Below are 19,323 nucleotides of genomic sequence, written 5' to 3'. Positions count from 1 at the left end.
CGCGCGCTATGCATGTGAAAGTAAGGATGGCAATACATGCATAAACTATAGTGTTTTGTTGCAGTTTGTACCAAATCCTCTTACGTTGAAAGAACTGTAATTTCCTAGTCTGAAAGATTCAAACTTCACTTGAGCGAAAAGAATATTCTTTTACTGAGACAGTTAATAAAGCGCAAGCACGGGGGCGTGTCTCCAAATCTGACGCCATTATCGCCGCGTAATTCACCCAGCGGCGGAAGCGTTAAATATGAAGGGGATATTATACAGCGTTCGCCTACAAATCCACCATGATAAGGAAGTGTGGTGGGCTTAAAAGACAGATATTGGTTAGGTGAAGCTTTAAAACAAAATTATAAAAGAGAACTGCGAAGAAGAGGCACTAAAATACGCAACGGGTTTATTCTGATATATCTGAATTAAGTGCATGTCCCTGGCTCAGGCAGTTCATTTTTCAAAATGGTATTAAAACAAGATGTACTTTTCATATATATTGTAGCGATCATAAACATTGTCCAGGAATAAACAGACTTCGGATTGTGGTTATAGAGTATGCTGAGAGTTCAAAACGTTCTATATTTACTGCTGGGTACCAATTTAGAGTAACCAATAAACCAAACTTGGCATAACCATCCACTTTTACTAAATATAAAGTAACACTCTTAAACATCTTTACTCCATTTCAGGCTTGTAGGTGACTAGCAGCATTTATCACAAAGCTTGAGCTAGTCCTAGATGAGACTCTAGTCCATCAAGGCCACTCAACCACACAGGCCAAATTTAAAGTCACAAATTACCTTTGTGTAGAAAAACACAATACTTAGCAAAAAAAACCCACAAGCAGAATTCACACATAGCAACTGGGCCTGGAATTCAAAGCTTGGATGTTGGATCTGTGAGAGAGTAGCTTCACCACTGGCCCTGTTAAAACTAAATGTAGTGACTTGTAAATCAAAACATTTGTTTTCTAACATTCCCTAGCTAGTTAAGGATTTTTGGGGAGCCACTGCCTATCTAGGCAGGAAACCAACCCTGGATGTACAAAGTGGGACATAATCACCCAAGCACATGTAACCACTCATATTGGGCCAATTTTGAGACAGTAATTTACACACATACAGTGGTGTGAAAAACTATTTGCCCCCTTCCTGATTTCTTATTCTTTTGCATGTTTGTCACACAAAATGTTTCTGATCATCAAACACATTTAACCATTAGTCAAATATAACACAAGTAAACACAAAATGCAGTTTTTAAATGATGGTTTTTATTATTTAGGGAGAAAAAAAATCCAAACCTACATGGCCCTGTGTGAAAAAGTAATTGCCCCCTTGTTAAAAAATAACCTAACTGTGGTGTATCACACCTGAGTTCAATTTCCGTAGCCACCCCCAGGCCTGATTACTGCCACACTTGTTTCAATCAAGAAATCACTTAAATAGGAGCTGCCTGACACAGAGAAGTAGACCAAAAGCACCTCAAAAGCTAGACATCATGCCAAGATCCAAAGAAATTCAGAAACAAATGAGAACAGAAGTAATTGAGATCTATCAGTCTGGTAAAGGTTATAAAGCCATTTCTAAAGCTTTGGGAGTCCAGCGAACCACAGTGAGAGCCATTATCCACAAATGGCAAAAACATGGAACAGTGGTGAACCTTCCCAGGAGTGGCCGGCCGACCAAAATTACCCCAAGAGCACAGAGACGACTCATCCGAGAGGTCACAAAAGACCCCAGGACAACGTCTAAAGAACTGCAGGCCTCACTTGCCTCAATTAAGGTCAGTGTTCACGACTCCACCATAAGAAAGAGACTGGGCAAAAACGGCCTGCATGGCAGATTTCCAAGACGCAAACCACTGTTAAGCAAAAAGAACATTAGGGCTCGTCTCAATTTTGCTAAGAAACATCTCAATGATTGCCAAGACTTTTGGGAAAATACCTTGTGGACTGATGAGACAAAAGTTGAACTTTTTGGAAGGCAAATGTCCCGTTACATCTGGCGTAAAAGGAACACAGCATTTCAGAAAAAGAACATCATACCAACAGTAAAATATGGTGGTGGTAGTGTGATGGTCTGGGGTTGTTTTGCTGCTTCAGGACCTGGAAGGCTTGCTGTGATAGATGGAACCATGAATTCTACTGTCTACCAAAAAATCCTGAAGGAGAATGTCCGGCCATCTGTTCGTCAACTCAAGCTGAAGCGATCTTGGGTGCTGCAACAGGACAATGACCCAAAACACACCAGCAAATCCACCTCTGAATGGCTGAAGAAAAACAGAATGAAGACTTTGGAGTGGCCTAGTCAAAGTCCTGACCTGAATCCAATTGAGATGCTATGGCATGACCTTAAAACGGCGGTTCATGCTAGAAAACCCTCAAATAAAGCTGAATTACAACAATTTTGCAAAGATGAGTGGGCCAAAATTCCTCCAGAGCGCTGTAATAGACTCATTGCAAGTTATCGCAAACGCTTGATTGCAGTTATTGCTGCTAAGGGTGGCCCAACCAGTTATTAGGTTCAGGGGGCAATTACTTTTTCACACAGGGCCATGTAGGTTTGGATTTTTTTTTCTCCCTAAATAATAAAAACCACCATTTACAAACTGCATTTTGTGTTTACTTGTGTTATATTTGACTAATGGTTAAATGTGTTTGATGATCAGAAACATTTTGTGTGACAAACATGCAAAAGAATAAAAAATCAGGAAGGGGGCAAATAGTTTTTCACACCACTGTATGTCTTTGAGAAATAGGTGGAAAGTGCATCCAATATTTAGTCTATATAATAGGTTAAAACAGAGTACCAACCTAAAATTATACCAAAAAGACCACTGAGATACAAAGTAGAGTGTGCTTTATTTATAAAATACATAAGACTGGATTAAAAAAGAGAGAGGATACAGTCCCACCAGGTTTACCTTTTAGCCTTTTTTAAACTGAATTTGCTAGACAAGAGCTGCCTTTATTGGCTCCTTGCTTCCCTTTACTTCTAAGCTCTGACCTACCTCTAAAAGAATAGATCCCCAAAGCACCTTTAAGTCTGACTTCAGTCTTTAGAAGGCAGCAAGGTCCAACATATCTCAAATGGGATTTCTCTTCTGTCAGCTATTGCCCTTTTGAGCTCATCTTATGATCTTGCTCTCTCACTTGCTCTGTTGTTATTGGTAGATTTCCTGTTGAGGTACCTTTCACCTCAACAGGATATACATTTCCTTTGAAGCCCATTCTTAAGTACACTGGTGTGTGGAGGGACTATTCATGTAGTAGTGATGATTAAACTGTCTTTCCTATGATGCTGACAGGCCCTACCCCAACCCTTAACCACAAAGGTACCATATGTACACCTTGTCAACCTTTTGCAAGTGGCTTTCAATATTGTATTGCCTGGACTGGGACAGTTGTGAACATTTCCACACGTGTTGTTCCTTCTGGATCACAGGGTTTGTGAATAGGGGTTTTGTCACTGTTAATTTATTTTGACATGTTTTTTTTTTTTGATCTACATCAACAACAGTATACATTTTTATTATTGTTTGAGTTATTTCTTTCTTCCCGGGTCCTCCCTGCGTGGAGTTTGCATGTTCTCCCCGTGTCTGCGTGGGTTTCCTCCGGGCGCTCCGGTTTCCTCCCACAGTCCAAAGACATGCAGGTTAGGTGGATTGGCGATTCTAAATTGGCCCTAGTGTATGCTTGGTGTGTGGCTGTGTTTGTGTGTGTCCTGCGGTGGGTTGGCACCCTGTCCAGGATTGGTTCCCTGCCTTGTGCCCTGTGTTGGCTGGGATTGGCTCCAGCAGACCCCCGTGACCCTGTGTTCGGATTCAGCGGGTTGGAAAATGGATGGATGGATGGAGTTATTTCTTAGGTGCGTTCACATATAATGCATGAAGCATCTATTACAATAACCCATGTCTGTCAATATATCTGTCAGCATGAAATAACTTGCCTTGACCCATTGAGTGCTACAGTGCCTGCACATCCCTTGAAAGCACCTTAATGTTACTCATTGCATACATTTTTTTGTTACTGTTTTTTGACCATGGGTGTGCCACCATTTTGTGTCTTTTGCCACAAAGAGCCACAGTTGGCCATAGAGCTCCACTTGCCACCATGTAGTTCCCAGGAATGCAGCATGTGGCACCACCACTCCCAGCATATACTGTATAACATCACAGCAGCATTTTCTCTATGTCCATGTTAAAAAAATATCAAAAAATATATTGTTTGCTTTACTTATTCGAAAGCATTTGCACTTGCAGACTTCATAACTTTGTATTTTTTAATTTTTTTTACTTTAACATCATTTTGTGTTTTGTGCTTTGGTTTTTTGATCTCTGATTTCCTGACTATCTTTTTTCCATTTTTATTTCAAGTAGGGGTCTTTTATTTTCTCATTAGCCATTTCTGTTCTGGCAGAACAGTGATAGCCATAGTTATTTCAAGTTAAATTTATTTTAAACAACCTTGCTCTTTAACTTCAAGAAATCAACTATGCTGGAATATTGTCCAGCATAGGTGCATTCATCCCTCTCTAACAGGTGACGTAGCTCCCCCACATCCTCTCTACTGCTTAAGTGAGCAGTCATTGAAGAGTTGGGCCTCTAAGACAGCTCTTTAGTTTTCTTGTTCTTTAAAGGGAACGCTATGCATTGCCTCTAAGCAGTTGAGTGTGCTTGCTTTCTTTTACTCCTCTCTTTTCAGGCCTGTTCTTAGTTTCACTCTTGATAGAGGTTTCCAGTGGGATTTCCCTCTTCCCTGTACTACCTTAAGAGGCTTGTCAAATGGACATTCCTTCACAAGGTGTAAAATATGCAATTGAACCACTTTGTCTTAATAATAAGCTTTTTGTGCATCTGGCTGACAATAAAAATGCCTTAATTGTATCTTTCCTAGAACTGGAGCAAAACTAAATTTCATTTATTTGATGTTTTTCTGGAACCCTGTCAGATCTGTTGACTGCTGCAAAAGCTTGAATGTTTTGCAAGAACCACACTCCAGTGGATATCCTTTTCCTTTGTACCTTCAATTGACATGTATGGGGAAAAAAACTATAATGTATTTGTTGAAATATTTTTGGGTTATGTTACATATAGGCGGCACGGTGGCGCAGTGGGTAGCGCTGCTGCCCCGCAGTTGGGAGACCTGGGGACCTGGGTTCGCTTCCCAGGTCCTCCCTGCGTGGAGTTTGCATGTTCTCCCCATGTCTGTGTGGGTTTCCTCTGGGCACTCCGGTTTCCTCCCACAGTCCAAAGACATGCAGGTTAGGTGGATTGGCGATTCTAAATTGGCCCTAGTGTGTGCTTGGTGTTTGTGTGTGTCCTGCGGTGGGTTGGCACCCTGCCCGGGATTGGTTCCTGCCTTGTGCCCTGTGTTGGCTGGGATTGGCTCCAGCAGACCCCCATAACCCTGTGTTCGGATTCAGCGGGTTGGGAAATGGATGGATGTTACATATAATGATTAAATAAATGTCTCCTTTACTTATCTGTATTTTTTATATATAAAAAAAGTTCATTTTAAGCAAACACTTTTCTAAGTGTTACCAGTGTTCTCAGAAGGAGGTGCTTCATCTTGCAGGACACTCTTGATATCATCGAGAGGCATTGCAGTGCACGTCTTGATGGCAACTCTGGTCTGTACCGGGAGCTGAGAAGGACGGCTGTGAGGGCTCTGAGGGCAGATGAGGAGGCGTTTGTTAGAGGAATCTTTCCTTTGCTCTCTAGTACATTGCCTTATCATCTTTCAACATCATGTTCCTCTTCTCCTTTTGAAGCATCATGATTATGCTACCACATTTCACTGTGTTTTTTTGTCCAGCCACAAACCTGTTTTACCATACCATAATAATTCCAATAGTCTTCATTGCATCTTACTTACCATTCAAACCTAATGTTTCTGATTCATGCCTTGCACTTCCTACCAACCTCTTAGCCACTACACATTTTACACTTTTCTCATTCAGCATCCAGAATCTAACCAATTTTTACTCCAGTGTGTGGAATACCCCATATTAATCATGACATGTTGTTGGTGGCACAGTGTTGGCTGAATACTCAAATCTTACTGTAATGCTATGGAACTTACTGTCACTTTGAATATACACATCTTAATTAGGCAAATCACATCATATGGAGATGCAGAATCTGCAAACAATGGCGTTTCCACTTTGTATGTTTGAGAAGCAGTACACAATAAAGCCACTTTTCATAAATCATTTACACATAGAAATATATCCAATGCTAAAATAGCTATTTCATCATGAGGACTAAAATAATGGTTTTTGTGAAATGCAGCACACAAAACGACATAAAGAAATAAACAGGCCTCATCCCAGGCAGCCTGGCCCCAAATCAAAAAACAGGCTTCAAGACCTGCACAGACCCAAAATGGGGCTCAGACTTAGCTGTTAAAAAAACTTTAAATGTTCAAATACACAAAAATACCATCCAAGGCAGAAGGAAACTGTAAAAAGTCCAGCTTAAAAGGACAAGGCAAAACAACATTTTTTAAGATGAATTTATTTAAAAAATAGTCAAAAAGGGAAAGCCTAAAAAGCCATACGAGGCCAATCATTATCCCATGGCAAACTTCAGAAACCAGAAGCAAAAATTCAATAAACCATCAAAATCCAAAGAAAACAATGCTCACAAGGTGAAACTCACTGCACAGTAATCACAAGGATCAGTGAACCTTCTTCCCAGCCTCAAATATAAAGGCTGAGGGCGGTCCCTCAGCAGTGATGTAATGATGGCCCTGTTTCTTGGGGTCCCACCCACAGAAAAAAAGGAACATAGACAAACATAAATACACAATATATAAATCTATATATGGAAGCGAAGGTCTGTGATACGGTTTGCATATTAGCAGCTGGAGATCCACAAAGGGAGTAAAATGAATCACATATTATAAAGTAGTTTTTATGCCTGAGCTTTCAGCCCCTACCAGGAGCCTTCATCAGAGGATAACGCTTAGACATACAAGAATCAAAGGCAATATATAGCAAAATTAGGTGGGGGGGATTGGGGTGGGGGGGGTGCAGGTCGTAACGTTTTATTTATTATGAACATGTTCTACTTAAGTTTGCATATGCTGGGTTTATGTCCAAATGTCTGTTAATGGCATTTTTGTCTGATAGCCAAGATTATATATATATATATATATATATATATACAGTATATTATTAGAACATTAGAACACTCTAGACGAGAACAGGCCATTCAGCCCAACAAAGCTCGCCAGTACTATCCACTTATTTCTTCCAAGAAAACATCAAGTCGAGTTTTGAAAGACCCTAACGTCTTACTGTCTACCACACTACTTGGTAGCTTGGAAGTTTCTATCGTTCTTTGAATTATATCTATATATCTATATATATATATATATATATATATATATATATATATATATATATATATATATATATATATATATATATATATAAAAGCAAAATACCACTGACTCACTCATCACAAAATCTCCTGAACCATGAGGACTTGGGACTTGAAATTGGGAATGTAGGTTACCCTTGGCCCGTAGGTGCTTGCTAAGAAACGGTTTTAAAAATTTTGTGGTCCAAGCGTGAAATTTCTTACAGTTTTTTAGACCCGTTTGTATGTCTGTCCTCTTATCACGAGAGAACTACTTAATGGATTTAGATCAGGTTTTTTTCTATAAATTGTTTGAACATTCCGTTGATTTTGTGACTTTCTCATCGCGTTAAGTATCATAGTTTGCTTGCAGTACCGATTTATTAGCGTGAATCTGAGAGAGACTCATCAGGCTGCGGGGCCCTCCTCACTCACATGTCTGCCTCGGGGTGTAACCTTAACTCTGCTTAGTTAGTGAATGAGAGAATTATTTAACGGATTTAGATCTTTTTTTTTCTATAATATGCTTGAACATTCCGGTTGATTTTGTGACTTCTCTCATTGTGCTAAGAATCATAGTTCGTTTGCAGGAGCAAAATGTTTGTGCTAATCCGAGACAGAGGCTGTGGGCTGAGGGGACGGGGAAGAGTGACATCAGGAGTAGAGAGCTGGGCTGGGCCCTTCTCACTGTTCTGTTACACTAATACACGGGCGAAACCGCGGGGGATGGCTAGTACAAAATAAATATAAACATAAGCATTCTACTTCAGCAAGAGAAAATGAAAATATTTAGTAAATGTAAATGAGACATGGTCAGAATGGTTATTGGTCACAACATTCACACCATACACAAATTGTGTATTTTTATTTCACAAGTAATTCTATATTAGTATAAAAGAGGGAATAATAAAAGCCTTTTTTGCCTTTAAAGTGCAGCAGGATTTTAATGTTTTAATAAGTAAAATCATATTGAATTTTTAAATAATATGCACCCACAATTCTATTCTGAAATTCAAGCTCTTAAAGCACTTCTTAAAAGTGTAACTACAATCACAACAGCTTCTTTCTCTCTCTTACACAGTGCGGCACTCTTCCTCTTTCACTCTGCTGCTCTTATTTTTGCTCCCTAGTATACCACCCAGTAATTCTTCATGTACCACTTGTTGAAAACCACTGGTTTAGAACATTCACCTCCACCTGATGCACCCTAAATCAACAAGTCACGTATTGCAAAATTAATTATTTTTCATGTTAAAGGTGCACTCTCCCAAAAAGTTTTTTTTTTATGTTACTTACTCCATGTAGACTATAGTCATGCCTCAGAAAAAAAAATTAATCCCATCTTTTCCTGTAGAATGGAAATTAAAAATGTTATAATATAATACAGCTCAATAGTGACCAATGCTGTACAACAGCAAAAGAGGTGAAAACTCCCAGTGAGAGGAAAAAAATCTCATATTGCTCAATTCATTTTTGTTGAATACATGTAAAACACAGGCATTTTTTGCTAAAAAACTTTTAAATGCATACTTCAGAAAAATCAGCACACATCATAAACAGGAAATGCATTTCCACACTACTGCATTTCTGAACTGAAGACAGCACTCTTCACCAATGAAGGAGCGGAAAAGGAAGATCTTACAGTCAAAAGTGTGTATGTTAAGTAAGCTTAAAAAGGGCTGGATTAAAATAAAAGGTGTAACTGAACAAAATACTAGTCTGTAAAAACACTAAGTGAGGAGAACTCTTGAATAATTCTGTTAGGGATACACTAGACTTTCACAATAAAACTCTTCAAAAAATACAACTGCCTGCAGTTACAAATATTATTTTTCTTTTCCTGACACTTGTATTTTATCTTAATTTGTGCAGACTCAAGTCTCACTGTAGTCAATTCCCATCATGCCTCATTTAGAAAGCAAACAAATTACTGGATGAATAATGCAGTCAATTAATTAATCACTTGATTCTTAAAGAAGAAACACCAAGTGCAGACAACCATATTAAAAAAAACAAAAGTTCAGAAAACATTTTACCAAATATTTCATCCTTTTAAAGACATCAGCCATCCCGCATAGTCATTTTTTCATTCCTACCTTTTGGATATTTGACAGGACTTTTGGCAATCAAATAAAAATATTCAAGGACAGTTTATATATTGTAATTAGCGTCCAGGAAGCAGAGAAGACAATGTTAAAATTTGGAGTCCCACCCTGGTAACCCCATTTACTTTTTAACTTAAAAGGAAAGAAAAAAAAACATTTAACAGAAGCAGATCCAACAATCATGGACACAGGCTTCAACAGAGCTGAAATGATTTTAACTGAAATCTCATAACATATATCTCATATGTAACCCATAAGCTCCTCCATCCTCCGTGGTGCTCACAAGACAATGTCACCCTCCTTGGGTTCCTTGGGCGACTTTCTTAATGACCTTACTGTCAGGCTTGGTTGTCCTCATTGGGCATGCTTTTTAGACTGTGGGAAAAGGAGAGCAGACCATACATGACAGGGTCTCCTCTTGCCTGGGAAAGGAACTGCTTACCTTGGCTAAGTTGATAGGGAAGCCCTATGATGCACATGTGTGACTATATATATATATATATATATATATATATATATATATATATATATATATATACAGTGGTGTGAAAAACTATTTGCCCCCTTCCTGATTTCTTATTCTTTTGCATGTTTGTCACACAAAATGTTTCTGATCATCAAACACATTTAACCATTAGTCAAATATAACACAAGTAAACACAAAATGCAGTTTTTAAATGATGGTTTTTATTATTTAGGGAGAAAAAAAATCCAAACCTACATGGCCCTGTGTGAAAAAGTAATTGCCCCCTTGTTAAAAAATAACCTAACTGTGGTGTATCACACCTGAGTTCAATTTCCGTAGCCACCCCCAGGCCTGATTACTGCCACACCTGTTTCAATCAAGAAATCACTTAAATAGGAGCTGCCTGACACAGAGAAGTAGACCAAAAGCACCTCAAAAGCTAGACATCATGCCAAGATCCAAAGAAATTCAGGAACAAATGAGAACAGAAGTAATTGAGATCTATCAGTCTGGTAAAGGTTATAAAGCCATTTCTAAAGCTTTGGGACTCCAGCGAACCACAGTGAGAGCCATTATCCACAAATGGCAAAAACATGGAACAGTGGTGAACCTTCCCAGGAGTGGCCGGCCGACCAAAATTACCCCAAGAGCGCAGAGACGACTCATCCGAGAGGTCACAAAAGACCCCAGGACAACGTCTAAAGAACTGCAGGCCTCACTTGCCTCAATTAAGGTCAGTGTTCACGACTCCACCATAAGAAAGAGACTGGGCAAAAACTGCCTGCATGGCAGATTTCCAAGACGCAAACCACTGTTAAGCAAAAAGAACATTAGGGCTCGTCTCAATTTTGCTAAGAAACATCTCAATGATTGCCAAGACTTTTGGGAAAATATCTTGTGGACTGATGAGTCAAAAGTTGAACTTTTTGGAAGGCAAATGTCCCGTTACATCTGGCGTAAAAGGAACACAGCATTTCAGAAAAAGAACATCATACCAACAGTAAAATATGGTGGTGGTAGTGTGATGGTCTGGGGTTGTTTTGCTGCTTCAGAACCTGGAAGGCTTGCTGTGATAGATGGAACCATGAATTCTACTGTCTACCAAAAAATCCTGAAGGAGAATGTCCGGCCATCTGTTCGTCAACTCAAGCTGAAGCGATCTTGGGTGCTGCAACAGGACAATGACCCAAAACACACCAGCAAATCCACCTCTGAATGGCTGAAGAAAAACAAAATGAAGACTTTGGAGTGGCCTAGTCAAAGTCCTGACCTGAATCCAATTGAGATGCTATGGCATGACCTTAAAAAGGCGGTTCATGCTAGAAAACCCTCAAATAAAGCTGAATTACAACAATTTTGCAAAGATGAGTGGGCCAAAATTCCTCCAGAGCGCTGTAAAAGACTCATTGCAAGTTATCGCAAACGCTTGATTGCAGTTATTGCTGCTAAGGGTGGCCCAACCAGTTACTAGGTTCAGGGGGCAATTACTTTTTCACACAGGGCCATGTTGGTTTGGATTTTTTTTTCTCCCTAAATAATAAAAACCACCATTTACAAACTGCATCTTGTGTTTACTTGTGTTATATTTGACTAATGGTTAAATGTGTTTGATGATCAGAAACATTTTGTGTGACAAACATGCAAAAGAATAAGAAATCAGAAAGGGGGCAAATAGTTTTTCACACCACTGTATATATATATATATATTTGCAGTTGGAGATCCACAAAGGGAGAAAAAACGAATCACGTATCATAAAATAGTTTTTATTCCTGAGCTTTCAACCCCTATCAGGGGTCTTCATCAGAGGATAATGCTTAGACTTACAAGAATCAAAGGCAATATATAGCAGCACATTCAGGGGGGGGGTGTGATTTGCATCCTGTAAGGATTGTACAATCTTTGGAGATACGTACTATAAGAATTATAGCCATGCTAAAACCAATGTTTCTCCATAGATATACAGGGTTAAAAAAATCATAGAACTTATAGTAATTCCTCTTTAGTCACTGGCAAAATACTCCCCTTCAGATACAATACCTTTGTCCCAGTACTTCTTCAATTCCTGGAAACATTTCCTGTACTCATATTTGGTAGCAAATCATCTTTCCTTCAGTCTCAATTTTCATTTTGGGAACAAAAAAAGTCATAGTAAGTGAGATTTAGAAAATACAGTAGGTGTGAAGTAACAACCACATTGAATTCAAAAACTCTTTGACAATGTGGTGTGTGTAGGTGTGCTGTCATGGTGCAGTGGCATGTGGAAGTGCATTATCTTGGGGCAAAATGCAGTTTTGGGTGCACAATTTCTCCGGACATACTTTTTCCAGATGCTTTTCCACAAATGGCTCAGCACTTCAGTGCAATGTTGCTTATTAACAGACCAGTCTATTCATACGGAAAAACTTTATTAAAAAGTTCTTTAAAAAAAAGAGATCATTGTTGTCTTGATGTTTTATAAGACCTGATATACTTTTTCATGTGCACAGCTGTAGAATAAATGTCAGAAATAAGCACTCGATCAACTCTGCATAATGCCACTTGGCAGACTGATTAACAAGATAGTAGGCATAAAATGCCTAGTGGCACAGCCGATAACTTCACCCTGCTTCCATCCTACTGACTCATTCCATGAATTTTTTTGTCCCCCTCTCATAATTCTCCATGGAGATATCAAGATAAGAAATGTTGTATTAAAAAAAAAAGAATACATTTAGCTTGCATTTATTGTGGCTTTCACTTCCTTGTACAAACAATGAAAGGTCATGGAAAGAACAATATGATTACTTTATGATGTTTAAGTGGGGCCTTCAATTATAATATATATCCATCTTGAAAAAAGCAGGGGCATTTCTTTAAGACAAAGTGTGAGATAATTATCTTGGCATTCATGTTATGAAATTTAGGCCTCAAACACTCAAAAATAAAAGGAACAAGGCCTACTCTCAAAATGCCCAAGGGCTTCAAAATCTCTTAAAGGGAGAAGGGAACTGCCAAAACTCCTGGCCAAATAAGCAAACCTTTATATTTAACTTGATTTATAAAATTAAATGAAGACCAGTCAAAGTAACTGCTCAAAATCAAGATAAAAATAAAAAAAGAATAATTTTTCAAATAGTGAAGCTAATATAAAAATGCTAAATATAACAAAGAAAAACAAATTATCAAAGATAACAGGAAAAATAAATAAACAAAAGATTTAAAAATCTCTTAAAATCAAATCCACAAACCAAACGCAAAGACCATTAAACAATAGTTAACTTAAAACCCTGAGAAACAGAATAAAAATGGTCGAAGATCAATAACAGACATAGGGAAAAGAAATCAGAAAAGGCAAGAAAAGGAGAACTAATGTCTCAGCAAAAAGCCAAGGAAAACAAAAGATTATATATGACAGATGACCTGGGGTAGGCCCAGATCTTTAACAGAATGCTGAGATTCAGGACTGCGGTAACACCGAGAGTCACTATGGGGAGCACCAGGAAGATGGCCACAGAAGTTCTAGAGGACTCTGGAAGTAGTTAACCCAGAAGTGTCCTCTGACCAGAAGATTGAACCATCCTGTTGCCAGAGTTCCAAGGAGCATAGATTCAGAGAGAATGATCTATCAAGCACTCGAGTGGTACAAGTAGAACATAACAGGATGATGAGAGAATCAGCTGGAGCAAGTAGAAAGAGACAGAGTTAAAAGGAGTTATCTTCTAGGCAGGCAGGCAGGTACCTCTCCCATCACAAAGGGACAAACCTACATAATCAGGTTTTTTTTTAATTGCAGTTTTGCTTATTTTCTATATTTTTGTTTCCAATACTCTGTATCTATTGTAATCATGGTTTTGGATTTTTTGTACATTTATTAGCCTACTTATTTTTTTTATTTTTACACTATTTTGTCTTTTTTTTAATGAGATCATTTTATACTGTTCATTTGATGGTTGCTGACCTTTTATGGCTATTTCAGCATGGCTTTGGTTAAAATATATAATCACTATGCCTGTAGTTGGTCTAATGAAATAAACAGTTGGATACAGAGAATGCTTATCTGCTTTTATGATGGTTTGTCTGACCATGCTTTTACTGTGCCATACTCCCTTCTCCTACTCGTGCTTTTTCTTTTTTGGCTGTGGCAGTGTTCCCCCAATGAGTTGTTTGCTAATTAGCAAATGCATGTAACCACATGCTGATTTTACGTATTTTAGCTTTTCATCACCGAATCATCCATTTTTGAAGGAATCCAGGACAATGTTGGCCAATAATTGGATAGTACAGATTAATAACATTTAGTTCAATAATTCAGATTGAATGAATCTATAGGATAGGTGGTGGGGTTCATTTAAGAAATCAATACTGGAATTTCCTTTTCTGACATTAAATTAAAATTACCATGACTGTCTGTACAAGGTGTGACATTTTGTTGCCCCCTAGTAATAGATATAGATCTAGTCTTATGCTTTTAAGCTAATTATTTTTAAAAATAAACTCATTACTACTATTATTATATATAACTAGGCCAGACAGTTCCATTTAATTTGTCACCTTATATGTTGCTCCAAATAAAAATCTGAAAATTGGCTTCACGGGTGATGACCTGGTCTCTCAGCTCTTCACTGTATGGAGGGCATTTTTTTCATTTTTCCCTTTATGCACTTGGGATTGTTTGGGGACTCTGCTATTGGGTATGCTTTTATACTGCTAAATGGAGTCCATGCAGACTGGCTAACTTAGCTTCTGTTCTGCATTTATGCTCTTATTTATATTGAGGCGTATTGCATCAGCACACTTTAATTAGTGTTGTTTTGGCAATGATTTCTTTATTAAAAAAAATCCTATTTTACCTGAGAGGTGTAGCTATTTATAAACCGACTTATAATACATTACTGTTATAGCTAAAGTTTAAGGTTTTCAAAAAATTAACAAACCTTGGTTATTATGAAGGTGATAGATAATTTTAGCAGAACAAAAGAAGTCAAATACTGATATGAAATGTTTTAATTAATATGAGTCACAATTATGTCTTTAATTTTAACAATATGAGTGACAATCCTCTTTAATAAAACCCCTGTGTGCGTCCAGTGTCCATGTGTGTGTGTCTTCTGGTGAAGTGCGCATGCGCGGGGTACGGTGCGATGCTTCAAAGCAGATACTTCAAAGGCCGCCTGACACGTCACACAAGACAGAGAGGGCAGGACCTATAAAATATCACGCGGCCGATCCAATCGGATTTCTGGAAATGAGGTAAGACTTAAAACAAAAGGCACGAAAAATCCAGTTGGGTACTGAGATGCGGAGACCAGCTTCCCCTAAGAGGAGGAATTAGTGTTTGTGGTTGTGCAAGTGTTCACTCTGAGGATGTCAGATTTGGGATTAAGAAGCCTGTCCCGGTAAAGTGTGAAGTGTCAGTCGTTGAAGGGGTTTTCCTAAATATATGAATTTTCATGATATTACAATAGGATGACTTTTAAAAGTAGATTTATTTTCACGCACATAAAATCCATTGCTGGAGAGATGCCACACATACAATAATCAGCTGCACGCCAGCACAGATTAAAATACTTTCTGGGGAAGTGCACAGTACTTGCTGGAGAGACGCCACAAGCACGATTATCAACTACACGCCACACATTACATCAGTTGCTGGGGAGAATCTGCTGATTGCCCACTGTTGTGACAGAAAATTAAACACATATTACGGAACATCAAAGCCAGTATTACTGTCAGAGAAAATTACAGGCATTTTACGGAAATACAAACCAGTATTACTGCGAGAGAAAATTAAAGGCACACAATACAGTGACGCATATTACAGCCACATACAAGCCAGTATTACTGTAACAGAAAATATTACAGACGTACAAGCCTATATTACTGTGACTATCTACTAACAACATGCCACCCAAAAAAGAAGAAAAAGATAATGAGCGTCAGAAAAACGCTAAAAGAGAAAGACTCAGAAGAGCAAACAGATCTATAGAGGAACAGGAAAATGAGCGTAAAGAAAATTCTCAAAGAGAATGCACTACTGTTCTAGCGCCCATTATTGTAACGGGCTTAATGTCTAGTTAAATTAATAAAATGAGAGTTTATTGAACCTTTAAAAAAAAAACTCCATATGGCATTCAGAGAAAATGAACAAGCCATTCAGATAAAGGCCATTGTCTATTTACTAATTGAGCCCTTGGTTGGAACAACTGTGTTAAGATCGACGGCCATACGGAGTCCACGGACCTGAAATTAAGAACCATGTCTTTTTGGATGAAGGTATTTTTTACAAGATTTTTCACTGGGGTATTCAGCATATTCCATGACCCTCAATTTGATTAAGCAGGTTCTGAATTAGAGGGAGTTTTGCAACTGAATCTTATATACCCTGTGAGTGACATTTTCTTTTTCAGGGTATTTATTAACCAGGGGCCACTACCTTCTGTTGATTGAACTAGTATTTTTGGCTTAGTTTTTTCTTTTCAAATTCTGGATCACACAACTTGTTTTCACTTATAAAAAGGTAACAAATGTGCATTAAAATCATTACTAAGAAACAACTTTTATCTTATTTTATTTTGGTGCTACATCTTCATTTACTTGATTGTGTAGATGTTTCTCTTAATGAGTGTAAAGTAGAAGTCAAAGATCAATGAGCAGAGAAAAGAGAACTTAAACTAAGTAACAACATGTCCCAGAGAGCACACATTTGCTACTTATTACAGTTTAAATACATATAAAATGGATAACAAAATGTTAATGAACAATTTCATGAGTGAAAGTTATCTGTTTTATAATAGATACACATAAGCATATTTTAAAAAAAATCAAATGCTGCCCTTCTCTGTGTTTCTGAGGCTAGAACATGATTAAAAACAAATCGATTAATTAATAAAAAGAAAATAATTAGCACTGATTAAGACTCTGGCTGAAGCAAAAACCTATTACCACTGAGGACCAGGACAGAAATGTTCTTGTTTTATGTTCAAATTATTTAACATGATGATGATGGTACAATTAGAAATTACAATTTCACCAGCAGAGGGCACTGTTAACAGAAAAAGGCAATTTTTATTTCTTGTGTAATATACTCTTATTCAGGTTAAACAACCACTTATTTTATAAAGTGTCATAGATCTTTTTAAATAAAAATATGTATCTTTATTATTAATAATTAAGTAAATGTGCTCTGTTCTAGCATGTTTTATAGCTACAGACTCTGAAATATCACAAATATCAATGTTTCATTAACCATCTTAGTTACTGTATTTGTTTACTCAGCCAATAACACCTAGCTGTCCCAATGTATCACTGATAATCAAAGTTAATTCTGAAGTGTATTACATGCTCATATGTATTCATCCACTTACTTTTTGAACCCACTTGTCCAAATCAGGATCTTAGGGACACCACACATTTTGGCAGGACTGATACTAAGTTTTTAAACTGTTACCTATACAGTTGATAATTTATAATGCTGACACAATACTAGATTTCCTCACAATGCACAACACCAACTTCCCATTCAATAATAAACAGGAAAGGACCACTTACTGGGCATGACTTTTTGAATTGAAAACTCACCTCTCTACCTATTATTTGGTCAGGAGTCCTGTCTTCAGTTCAAAAAGTCATTCACATGAGGCTTTAGTTTCCTGAATATGATGTGCATTAATAATTCCAGAATTATATGTTGTAGGCACCAGAAGGGCTGGACCGGAAGTATAGCCAGAAGAGGGGATGGTTCCTAACCTGGATGGGAGGCTCCTAGAAGGCAGACAGGCATCCTGATCAGGGAAGAGAGAGGAAGCAGACCCAGAAAAGATGGCCAGAACAGAGAGACGAACAGTCCACCAGAACTGGAAGAGCTTGCTGAGGACTTTGTATTCCCCCCCAGACGCTAGGCGGCAGCAGCCCTCCATGAAGACGCCCATTCAGGAACCAGCAGGGAATGCTGGGAGATGTAGTCCAGCAATACAGCCCTGCTGGGGAACATGGGTATTGCAAGGGGGCACTGTAGGGAGATCCATCCATCCATTATCCAATCCGTTATATCCTAACTACAGGGTCACGGGGGTCTGCTGGAGCCAATCCCAGCCAACACAGGGTGCAAGGCAGGAATCAAACCCCGGGCAGGGCGCCAGCCCACCGCAGCTATAGGGAGATGTGCTCCTCAATTTATGGGACTTTGGGGTGACCCGGAAGTACTTCTATCAGGCAATTGCCCTGGCACTGGAAGTACTCCCAGGTCTTTAATAAAAGGGACCACAATTTCTTACCCAGGAACTGGGAGGACATAGGGCAACATTCAACTGGAGTAGGGCAGTGCGGTGGTAAGTAGAAGTGAGCTATTGAGGAGAGAAAACCTGTCTATTGTGTGCTTTTGTTACTTTGTGGAGGTGAATTTAATAAACCTTCCATTATTTGAACCTGAGACAGTGTTTGTCTTAGGGTTTGGGACATGCTGACACCCCTAGGTTCCATCACAATGTTTAAAATTATTTTAACAAAAAAGCACGTTTTGAGAATACGACTGGATAAATGACATGTAGATTACGCAGCACAAGTAACGTGAGATTTGTATTTCTTTTCTACATGAACATTTTTTACATTTTTGCCATTGTACTGCACTGGGGCCTCATGTATAACACCGTGCGTAGAACTCACACTATAACATGGTGTAAGCACAATAGCGGGAATGTGCGTACGCACAGAAAAATCTAGATGCATAAATCTGTGCGTACGCAAACTTCCACGTTCTTCCGCTACATAAATCCCGGTCAGTGTGAAAAGTAATGCACGTGCACGCGCCTGCTGTCCCGCCCCAACTCCTCCCAGAATTACGCCTCTTTGAATATGCAAATCAATATAAATAGCCCTTAAGCTCAGCCTTCTGTGAAAAGACAATGGGAAAAGCATGGGGGAAAATAGAAGAATTTCAGCGAATACCAAGTGGAGGCAAAGAAAAACGTACTATTTGTTGGTTTAAACAGTGGTATAAACAACAAAAGGAAGTTGATCGAGTGACAGAGTGTAGGAGAAACTCGAAAGCTGAAGTTCACAAAGTTGCACAGTACCCGAAATAAAAAAAGTTGTCAGATATCAAAGTCGCCGTGAAAAGGCGAGTCGTAGCCCACCGTCTGAGTGTCATATGAAAGCTCATTAGGCTACAGACAAAAAAAAAATAGGCACACAGTGGGGAAAAAAGCACGAAATGTCAACTTTAATCTCAAAACTTCCACTTTAATCACGTAGTTTATTTTGTCATTAAAGTAGAACATCATAAACTTCATCTTAAAATCGTTTAATTTACTAGTTTCTCAAATCCCATCGTAACTAAAGTAGAACGTTAAATGCTTTGTTTTGTATTTGGTCTTCTATGTGCTCTATGTGTGTGAATCACTACATGCTTCCGGGCT

At 38.4% G+C, this 19,323-nt stretch overlaps 1 protein-coding gene across 1 annotated transcript in view; it reads left to right on the top strand.

Moving 5' to 3' along the window:
- slc30a2 (solute carrier family 30 member 2) overlaps positions 1 to 19,323 on the top strand; it is a 293,279-nt gene that overhangs the window by 138,747 nt on the left and 135,209 nt on the right. The gene's annotated exons all lie outside the window — the stretch shown is intronic.

The sequence above is a fragment of the Erpetoichthys calabaricus genome, chromosome 3 (assembly GCF_900747795.2).
Source record: "Erpetoichthys calabaricus chromosome 3, fErpCal1.3, whole genome shotgun sequence".
Lineage (NCBI taxonomy): Eukaryota > Metazoa > Chordata > Cladistia > Polypteriformes > Polypteridae > Erpetoichthys > Erpetoichthys calabaricus.
Note: the sequence above shows the minus strand (reverse complement) of the source record. Positions and strands in the feature narration are given on the sequence as shown.